Source organism: Sorghum bicolor, chromosome 7, assembly GCF_000003195.3.
Source record: "Sorghum bicolor cultivar BTx623 chromosome 7, Sorghum_bicolor_NCBIv3, whole genome shotgun sequence".
In the NCBI taxonomy this organism is placed as follows: Eukaryota; Viridiplantae; Streptophyta; class Magnoliopsida; order Poales; family Poaceae; genus Sorghum; species Sorghum bicolor.
Window position 1 is genome coordinate 22,944,486 of NC_012876.2, and position 11,398 is coordinate 22,955,883.

An 11,398-nucleotide genomic window follows, 5' to 3' on the forward strand; every position below is an offset into this window, starting at 1 on the left:
TTTGCATGGTAATTTGTACCAACATTATGTCACGATAGACTGTTGACCTTCTAAGCAGTCTTGACATATCCAAGCATAACTCTTGATTGCGATGTCCAAATGAGATGAGACTTGAGGCATTGGAAAGCAGACTCGACAAGCTTTCCAACAAGTCCTCATAGACCTTCATAGCTTTTGTGAGTAAAATGTTATGAAGATTTCTTTACACTGGTCCGTTCTTGACTTCCACTGGTCCGTTTTTGACTCTCAGGTCAATTTTATAGTGTCTTCTAGGACTTGCACTGGTCCGTTCTTCAGGATCCGATTCATCCTTCTCTTCTTCTATATACCTGAGTACGATCAAGGTAGAACACTTAGGTAGTATATAATTCTCATTAATATTAAAATGAATCTCACAAAGTAGCGTGTGGAGCTCTTGTTGTAGCTTCTTTGCACAACTACTTGTAACCAGTCCATCGATGACATGGGGTGGTGTCGGTGTAGGTAAAACTTGAGTAGTTGTAGCTTGACTTGGAGCTTATGACATCTTGCTTACTGGCGCGGTCATATCATCCTCCCCCTCTTGAAAAGGAGTCGTCGTCGACTCTAACTCTTCTGATCCAAAGAGTTGTGCTAGGCCGTCGGTTTGTAATGTTGTGATAATATTGCAATCTTCTTGTTCCATGATAGCAAGGTGTTTGAATCTATAATCATATAAACCAAGTAGTAGCCTTGTATGTGGAAACCTAAATGTTTTGGAATTAAGTTTAGCTTTCACCTTGAGTGGATGCTTGAATGTTGATTGCCTTAGTATGGTCTCATCATCCTCCCTCCCTTCAAGAAAAGTCGTCCACGACTTTTGTTTACCAGAAAACAGCTTAGATAAAATTGAGAGTACTGCATGTACTTGATAATTCCAATAATCATTCCTTTTGTTCTGTTCATTTGTTCCATTATGAATTATTTTTACATTATTTCCTTTTCCATGTAAGAAACATTCTCTCAACTTTGGTGAACCTGCAAACAGTTTAGAGGATGGTAGCACAAAATTTTTTTCCAATCCAATCATTTGATTCATGTTATCATGTTTTATCTTTAGAAGATCAAACTTTTCATCAAATGGATGTTGAGAACTAATGTTATTCTAAAAATTATTGTGGTAGCAAAATTTATTCAAGGGTTTAGAAGTATAATTTTTAAACTCAATGCTCCATGGTGTGGATGAACAACTTTTCGGTGTATAGGCTTTGCTTTGCACAAGATTTCTAACTTTAAGTGGATGGTACAAACATGCTGACAACATGAATTGATCGAAACCATAAGCACCAAGCATTTGTTGCATCTTAAAAGATTTCTCACTTTGTTTATCTCTCAACATTTTTGAGTCTAAATCAGCAAGCTTGTTATATGTTACACAAATTGCATGAACCTGGAAGGTATCTACAACATGTTCTCCAATAAAGACAAATGTAAACTGGAAGCTATGAGTAGTATTCATTGAACTCAAAGATGTTATGTTAGAAATTTTCTCAAGCATTTGTTCAATATTGATAGGCATGTTAAGCATAGTATAACACAAACATTCAAGAGGAGATATCCTTGTAAACAAATCAGCACAAGTAACCGACTGGATGAGGTGTTGTTTGTTGTTATATGAAGTGTTGCAAGGATCATTCAAAGCACAAAGACTCTCATCAAAAAGAAACTCAGCACTTGCATCAACATGAGTTCCAGTCAAATCAGCACAAATGTTTTGGTTATGTTTTATTGCTGAAACAGTGATATCACAAGTACTCAGTATGCGTTGAACAATCAGATTTGATTTATTTTTCATATATTTTAAATCCAATGATTCTACATGTACCAAGGTTTGAATCTCTGAATATTTACCTTCATTGTTAATCTTAGATGGTTTTGATGAATTAACTAAAGGGTTGAGAAATGTACAGCCATCTCTAAGATGTATGAGTATTGAAACATAACGCATCGTATCACACATGTGAATGCAAATCATCATGTACATGAACCATATCAAACCATAGAAAAGATCATGTATGATTGAACTTTGGTTATCAACTTGCAAAATTTCAGCACACGGGTGAACATGTGAAATAATCAAATCAGTGCAAATATTTCGTGTATGGTTAATCCCATTTAAACCATGTGTATTATCATAATTACATGCCATTTTATTTTGCAAACTCAAATCTGATTTATTTTCAATAACTTTTAGACTTTTTGGTGGTGCAAGTACCAACGATTGCACCACTGAAATCTTACCGTTATCCATGTCATGGTTCAGGTTTTGGGCAACACACAATGGGTTTAGTTGAATGACTACCTTCTGATTTCTCTCAACAAGTATGGTGTTGTCTTGAGCATCCATCTCTTCCCTATTCTCATCACCAACCTGCACATTTGGAAAGACAAAACTAGAAGTAGAGACGAGAGTGTTAGTTTCAAAGATATCCTCACTTGGCCTGCATTGTAAATATCTATTTTTCTGTGGTGTATCCCTCACACTCTCATTGTTGACACTCTCAACCTTATAGTGGGTGGAATTACTCAAGTCACTTTTGTTTTCACTCTCTCTCATTTTGGCAATGTGGCTCTCATTCTCACATAGGTTTTGAGGCACAATTACTTCAATGTCTTGTGAAGCCACATATGCATGTGTATCGTTGTCATTGACAATCACTTGTTCTTCCTCATCGAAGATTGGGGGCTGATCATAATTCACAACATCATTTTCTTCATGAACCTGCATCACAAAAGGAATAAGAATAGAAGGTATTATGATGTTAGAAGTAAATAATTCCTCACATGATTCATCTCTTTTTTCTCTCAATTTTTGTGGATCACTCTCACATAGAGTTTTGTGGCTCTCCTCAAATATTGTGGAATCTCTCATCTTCTTATTGTGAACTCTCTCACTGAATTTTGGTTGGTGCCACTCTTTCTCACGTATGGTGGAATGTCTCATCTTTTCCTTTTGATTCCTCTCACTCAATTTTGGTTGGTGGCACTCTTGCTGAATTTTTTTTGGGGGACATACAGTAATCTTCATCATCAATGAGCACACGGGGGCGAATGCTATGGCCATGAGCACCTCCTCCATGTTGTCCACTGTGGCCAAAGAGACCACGACGAGAGTTGGCTGAGCTATGTTGTTTAGTCCGACCGTGCACCATAGGAAGACGTTCATCAAACATCTTCTCCATGGCCTCCACTAGTGAGTTTTGTAGTTGGCATAACTCAGCCCGCGAAATTGATGTTTCTTTTTCTCCATATCGACCACCACGAACGCTCGAATTGGATCCTGGCATGTTAGCACTTATGCAAGATATAGTGGAATGGGTAAATTTGTGGAATCACACAATCTCACCTCTTAGTTACCAATGCTTTTTCCTGTTCTCAAGGACAATGAATTGTGCTAGTGTAGCAGCTCAATAGTGGTGATTCCGAGGTCGCAAGGATTACAAGTCGAATGTCCTGGTTTTCAGTTTTGGGTGGAGCTATAGGTGGCTAAACAAGGGAGGCTACGGTACTGAAAATCAAGTGGTTTGATATGCTCAAAAGATATAATATTGCTGTTATATAAATCAATAAGAATCTGAATATGTATACTGAAATGTTCAGTAAGCAAACCGCCATACAACCCCTCTCCTCTTCATTTACTTTTCTTTCGGATCTTTCTGTTCTTCTTTTTTTCCTTTCTTTCTCTGAATTTTTTCTCTGATTTTTTTGGACTCTTTTTTATACTAACAGGGGTGCGGATAACAAATGAAACACAACACAATATATGTAAAGAGGGTGACTAGCAACTTGATGAACACAAAAACACAAGATAACAGTACCGTTCCAAGGGCTCTAGGATTTTTTTGTGGCTTTTTCAGTGGACTATAGGTGATGAATAAAACAGTAGCAAACTATAGATAAACTAAAGGTAGATATGTGGATGATTGTGAGACCTACCGTGACAACGAAAGCTTTGATACCTGTTGATTGGCTACCGATATGAATCGGTACGAGGGTGGCCCGATCTTCACGACAGTAGATCAAAAGAACAAGGATAACTTGTTGCGAACAGCGGGTAACTAGCTTTATACCTGACAAAGGTTGGATGAGACCAAGCGACGGGGAGAGAGGCACCGAAACCACGAAGACTTCAACTCGATCTCCGAACGACCTCTGAACCACAATCCGGAACTAATCCACATAATACGGCGCAGCTGAACGGAAGCCGTAGAGTACGAAGTAGGGGAACCCAGAGGATTCACTTCAAAAGTCCAAGAAGAACAACAAAGAACAAAGGTTGAGTAAGGCACTCAGCAGCGCGGCTGCAATATCATGTAGTTCATCAAAATGATCAAAGGTTGCTAATAGCTTAGAGATAGGGGATATTTATACTAGGAACAACCCTCCTAGATAGGTATGAAAACGAAATACAGTTTGTGAGGGAAGGCAATGTGAAAGGACCCCTCGGAACGGATTCCCGAACTAGCTTCACGTGATTGTTGGCCTCCAGAGCAGTTTCTAATAAACTGACCATAAATCTTTATTGGAAGTCCAAATGACGAACCGTTTCTTCTGTGTGAAACTAGACTCCAAGAGATTTCTAGCAATGTATGCGATGCACCACGAAACATTGTAGAATGGTACAGTTTTGCACGGCAAGTTGTACCAACATTATGTCACGATAGACTGTTGACCTTCTGAGCAGTCTTGACTAATCCAAGCATAACTCTTGATTGCTACGTCCAAATGAGATGAGACTTGAGGCATTGGAAAGCAGACTCGACATGCTTTCCAACAAGTACTCATGGCCCTTCATAGCTTTTGTGAGTAAAATGTTATGTAGATTTCTTTACACTGGTCCGTACTTGACTTCCACTAGTCCGTTTTTGACTCCCTGGTCCATTTTGTAGTGTCCTCTAGGACTTGCACTGGTCCATTCTTCAGGATCTGATTCATCCTTCTCTTGTTCTATATACCTGAGTACAATCAAGGTAGAACACTTAGGTAGTATATAATTCTCATTAATATTAAAATGAATCTCACAATGTAGCGCGTGGACCTCTTGTTGTAGCTTCTTTGCACGACTACGTGTAACCAGTCCATCGATGACATGGGGTGGTGTCGGTGTAGGTAAAACTTGAGTAGTTGTAGCTTGACTTGAAGCTTGTGACATCTTGCTTACTGGCGCGGTCATATCAATCTACCTCCATACCATCATCATCGGCCACGATCACCTGAGGTCCCACCTCTGGGTAAACTGGTACAGGGCGAGGAATAGGGTGTAGCAAGTTGTTGAGGCGGCGAATCTGCACAAGACCAGCCTCAATTTGATCCTGCAGATAGTTCTCCCGCTCAACCGATTGGACACGGTGCATCTCCCATGCCCGACGCTTGTTCTCCAACACACGTAGCGCAGTATCCCTCTCACGAGTGATCTGCACCAAGCGCTCCTGCACGGTCTCCTTCTCCCTAGCCAACTAACTCATCTGCACCTGCTTATGATCCCTCTCCCTAGTGGCCTGTTGACGGTCCTTAAGTATGAAATTTAATTATCAAATAAATAAAGAAAAGGATCCAAATGGAATCAAGATCTAGACTTAGGGTTTTATCTGACAGAATTCCACGAGTTTTGGTGTTTGTCTATTTCTGCAGGGGGTTATCAGGAAATATGGAAGAAAGGCCCACATGTCAGGATTACGTAAAGGTATTAACGTGCTGCGCAATTATCTTACATCTAGAAGACTCCAGAAGCCACGAGACCGAAGCGGAGGCGAAACGGGGCCAGACCCTGGGCGGCCGCCCAGTTGGTCAGGGCGCCCGCCCACCTCCTGAGTCCAATCAGGACTCTGCTTTGCGGGAGATCTCCACCGACCTAAAGGATGAATCTAAACCATACAATCTATGTCGGTTTGATCCAAGGGCCCATATTCACTTGAAGGGACTATAAAACCAGACCCCCTGGCCCCTGGAGGAGAGAGCCTCTCAACCCTAATTCATTGTTCCATCAAGGGAGAAGAAGCCTCTGGTCAAGATTAGAGCCACCACATCAATTAGATATCTAGATTAGCATAGCTACATAGGATTAGAACTAGAAGGAGTCAATCTTCGATTGGTTTCCGGATCTGTCAGGAGGATTCTTGGTAATTCTCTAATTGTGTTTCTAATTGCTTTCTAATTATCTTTGTTCTTCATATTATGAATATGACTTTGTTCTACTTCAATATATTGCTTATGACTTTGCTCTACTTGCTTATATTCAAGATTATATTGTTCTTAGTTTATCATAGTTATGTACTTGGCTTAGTTAGATTCGATCTATATACATGCTTAGGATCGTATAGCGTTTATCCATCGGATCCATGGGTAAATGATAGATATTGTGTAGGCGCGGTGCTTGTACCGTATTTATCTGCGATTGTACCCAATATGCCAGATCGTGGGGTGGTTCGTAATAGTGACAGCTTCATTGATTCTTATATAGTCCCCCTCTCGTGTATTGGGCTGGTAGAGCAACATTATTACAGGGGAGTGATTGCTATGTTTCTCATATTCCTTGCTAATATCACTATGCATGGGCGTAGTCTTGTCTCGCAATGATTGCTAAGTATGCTTGCACTAACTATGATAATGCTAGACTATATAGTTGAGAATAACTTAGGGAATATTCTTGTAGTTCATTCTAATACCATGCTAATGACTTTCTAGAGTATCTAATTGAGGTGCTTATCATATTTATTATGTGGCTAGATCAGATTAGTTATCCTTGTCACTATTATTATTTCATATATCTTTTATGTGACATTTATCCCTGTATGAAGAGTTAGATATAATGTTCTCAATTATACATGCAATGATAGATGCTCAATCTCATATTCTATTCTGTAATCATTAGTGATGATTTCTAATCCCTTCCCAGTGGTAAAAATATAAATAACGATACCTGGAATACTTCCCGGTTAAAATGCTGCATCGGTATTAATCTGTGCGCTTGCAGATCCCATTCATTATTTATTTAGAAGAGCAATTGCATATTTCAATACCGCGTCTCTTATATCATGCTGGGGATGACAACTTGGCTTAAGTGGTGTAAGGGATAGGTTTGGCATTTTTGGCACCGTTACTAGATTTAGAGAACTTAGTCTACTTTTGGTAATGATGTTAAGAATACCCAACAAGCATTTTTGGCGCCGTTGCCGGGGAAGGTTGATTACTAATCAGGAATGGAATAAAAGATTTTGAGTTATCATTCGCATCACTAATATGATTGAGCTTATCTATTCTCTCATACAGTTTTACCCCGATATTTTTCTATTTTATCTTATGCAGGGGAATGTATGAATAGAAGACATCTTCCAGGGAATTTTGTTGACGATCCTGAAGCATTATTCAAGAAGACGAGAGCCAAGCTAAAGAAATCATCAACACTTCAGCAAGAAGCTTCATCTAATCAAGAAGATCACCGGAACTTGTCTTCAGAGTTCGAAGCCATGGCGAACAAATCAATCCGCGAGTTCTCAGCTCCCACTACGGACAACATCCGCACTGGACCTGCTGCAGAGATCGATGGCAACTTTGAGCTCAAGCCTGGACTTATCAACATGGTGCAATCCAACCAGTTATGTGGGAAGGCACACGAAGATGCTAGTGCTCATTTACAACACTTCCTGGAGATTTGCAACACATTCACCATAGCAGGAGTTTCCAAAGACGCTATACTACTTCGCCTCTTCCCATTCTCACTGTTAGGAAGAGCGAAGCAGTGGTTCTACGCTACAAAGAAGAATACTACGTGGGCACTCTGCTCAACAAACTTCCTGGCTAAGTTCTTTCCCATGGGCAAGACCAATGCTCTCCGTGGGAAGATTACGAGTTTTCAGCAACAAAATGATGAATCTGTTCCAGAAGCATGGGAGCGCTTTCAAGACTACATCCTAGAATGTCCCCATCATGGAATGGAGAGTTGGCTATGGATGCAGACATTCTATCATGGGCTCAGCAACAGTGCCCGAGAGACCATGGATGCTGCAGCTGGACGAGCATTCTTATCACTTACTATACCACAAGCCACAGCTCTTGTGGAGAAGATGGCGTCCAACCAAAGCTGGAATGAAGAGAGGACCCAGACACGCAAGAGAGGTGGAGGTATACATCAGCTGAAGGAGGTAGACATGCTGTCTGCAAAGCTAGACCTGCTCATGAAGAAGCTCGATGATAGAGCTGGAGACAAGAAAGAAGTTATGCACATCTACGACTCTCACATGACTTGTGAGGAGTGTGGAGACACTGGACACTCAGGCAACCACTGCCCTGAGATACTTGAGGATGTGAACTACATCAACAACAACAACTACTACTACTACAACCGTCCTCAACAAAATCAAGGTTGGAATCAACAGAGGCCTAACTACTCAGGTAATTATCAAGGTAACAATTCTTACAACAATAATAATAATTTTCCACCTTTAAGAGAGTTAGTGTCTAATCAAGGAAAGCTCATGGATAACCTATCTAAGAAATTGGCATCAAATGATAAAATGCTAGAAAATATAAATAATAGAATGGAAAATTTTTCAACTGCCATCAAGAATCAAATTAGCTTTAATAAAATGATTGAATCCCAGTTAAATCAAATAGCTGTTGTTCCTACTACTAACCCCGGTATACCATCACAACCGGAAGGATTAGAATCTGCAAATCTTGTAGACGTGTTTGATGCAGGTAATTGGAGTAACCCCGTCACTGAATTTTCTACTGACCGTCTGCCGGTCAAGAGAGGCGATCCAGGACGCCCCGTCATCCCGATCTCCATCGGCATGGTGGACTTCCCAGAAGCACTCTGTGACTTTGGCTCTAGCGTCAACATTATACCCAGGGTACTCTATGAGAAATTCTTTACATATCCTTTATTAGAGACAACCATGTGTTTGCAGTTTGCAGATCAGACGATAACTTTTCCAAAAGGAATAGTGAGGAACCTTTGTGTCCGAGTTGGTACCTTGTATGCCCCAGCATACTTCGTAGTGGTAGAGACCGGAAATGATGAGAGAGCACCCATCATCCAAGGGAGGCCATTTTTGAACACCACGGGAACTATCATCTACGCTAGTGCTGCCAAGATCAGTTTCTACGTCAAAGGGAAGAAGGAAACATTTTTCTTCAAGAACAAGACTACACAAATTCCAAATCAATCCAGACGTGAATCAAGGAAGAGGACCAACAGGAGGAACAGGAACAAGCAAGTGTGGACCGAGTCAGCTAAGATGGTCACTGTAGTCCATGGAGGCCAAGATCACCAACTTAAGTCACCGTTTTTGACCAAGAAGGACGACCCAGGAATGCCAAGCATTTACTGTTCCATAAATGGATACAACTTCTACAAGACGATTTGCGACACCGGATGAGGCGTCAACATAATGGCCGCAGTCACTTATCGGCTCTTGTTCGGGACCATGCCACTAAGACCAACATACATTCAGCTCCAGATGGCAGATCAGACATTTCGAGAAGTTCAAGGAAAAGTATCTGATGTCCCAGTAAAAATAGACGATCACTTTGTCTACACAGACTTTCAAGTTGTTGACATGGGAGTAGACGAGTATTCTCCACCCATCATCCTTGGAAGACCGTTCCTCAGCACCGTTAAAGCAATTATCTACATTGGAACCAGAGAAGTCCATATGCACTTCCCCTCAGAGAAGTTACGCCGTTATTTTACTGACCCTAACTATATCGTTGAAGAATCTAAGCAGGTCAGAAAGAGACGCAACCGCAACCAGAGAAGGCAGATCATCAAGGACGGATGGGCAGACTATGAAGGAGAAGTTGTAAGGTCAGAAGACGTAGAGTTTAAACAGAATTATCCAGATGAGATTGAAGCACCGAGTCAGGTATGGAAAATGAAGATAACTATACAAGAAGAGGAGGCACTGCCGGAAGTACCGACTACGCCACCCAACGAACCTCAGGACGATTAAGAAATTGGAGAGTCCCGTTCGGAGGACTTAAAAACACCGAACGCCTTGCCAAGAGGTAAACTTGGTAGTTACCCTTTCCCTTCTAGTTATTTCAAATAGTTTATTTAGTTAATCATGCTCATGCTGTCTTAAAAAGAAAATAAAAATATGAAAACAGTAAGCCCCATGTGAGTATACGAGTGGCATAAAACCCATAAGTACATTCACCGTGGAGGCATAAAAATAAAAATAAGTATTTTTCTGCTTTATAAAATAAAAAATATAAAAACAGGGAGTAATATTTATCAAGGAGTCTCAAGATAATAAAGGCTAGATATTTATGCTAACACTTAATCAGTTCCACAAGCTTTGTTGTCTATTTGAGCTCCACAGAATTTAAGAATCAAGAAGACTAGCAGACGGAGGACATTCTAATCGCTGTCAGAATGCTGCTGACTTTCAAATACACCTCTGCCACCTGCTAGCTACATCAAGAGAAATTACGTCAAAATTCAGCTTGGGGGAGAGCACCCCCATTTATCCCGATAAGTATTTCTATCTATCTTTATACTTATACTATTTTAGAATATTAAAATACACATAAACATGGGAAAACCAAATAAAGATTTTATGCTTATATATGTCTTTTGCTTAGTGTGTGTTTAATAAATAAATAAAGTGGCTATGCTAATCTGTATCTAAATAAAACTTAAGCATGGATATGATAAATAGTTGCTCTGCCTAATTTGCAAATTTTAAGTTCTCTCTCAAGTTTAGATATAACTGTTATAATTTAAAGCTTGCTCTAGACCTAAACTTGTGGGATGAAAACTTGATCTGAAGTCTAAGTTGTTAACGGATACGATATGGGAAGGTTGAGCTGCTGTTTATCTGTTCCTAGAGATGCTAGAATTCTGGAGAATTTTATCTTTGAAAATCTTTAAAATGTTGCATGATGAGTTCCTGTATGATGAGAGCTTAAATTCCTACCACAGCCATATATGCATGCTTGCTAGACTTTGAGCCACACATTTACTATTTACTGCTTATGAGCATTGAGTGTGGTCAAGCTGTGAAGACCCTTAGGAACTTGTCATGTGGTTAAATCAAGATTTCACTTGCACGTTCACTCATATATGCTACTTCTACTCTGGAAGTACCATCCACATATATCCATCCATTCCATCTCCAAAACCACCTAAAAATATTCTACTCCTAATCCGGGAGAGAATAACCAAAAATATTTCTGTTTTTCCCTTGTGAAATAAATGCTCAAGTTATCTTGTTACTACCACTTGCTATATTATCTCAAGAGATGAATGCTCTGAAAAAAAGGAAAAATGAATAATACGAGGAAATAAAAAGGAGCAAGTGCTCAGAACCTCGAAAGAAAAGAAAAAGTGAGACGAGAGGTAAAAATGGACAAGTGTCCGACAGTAGAATTAGGG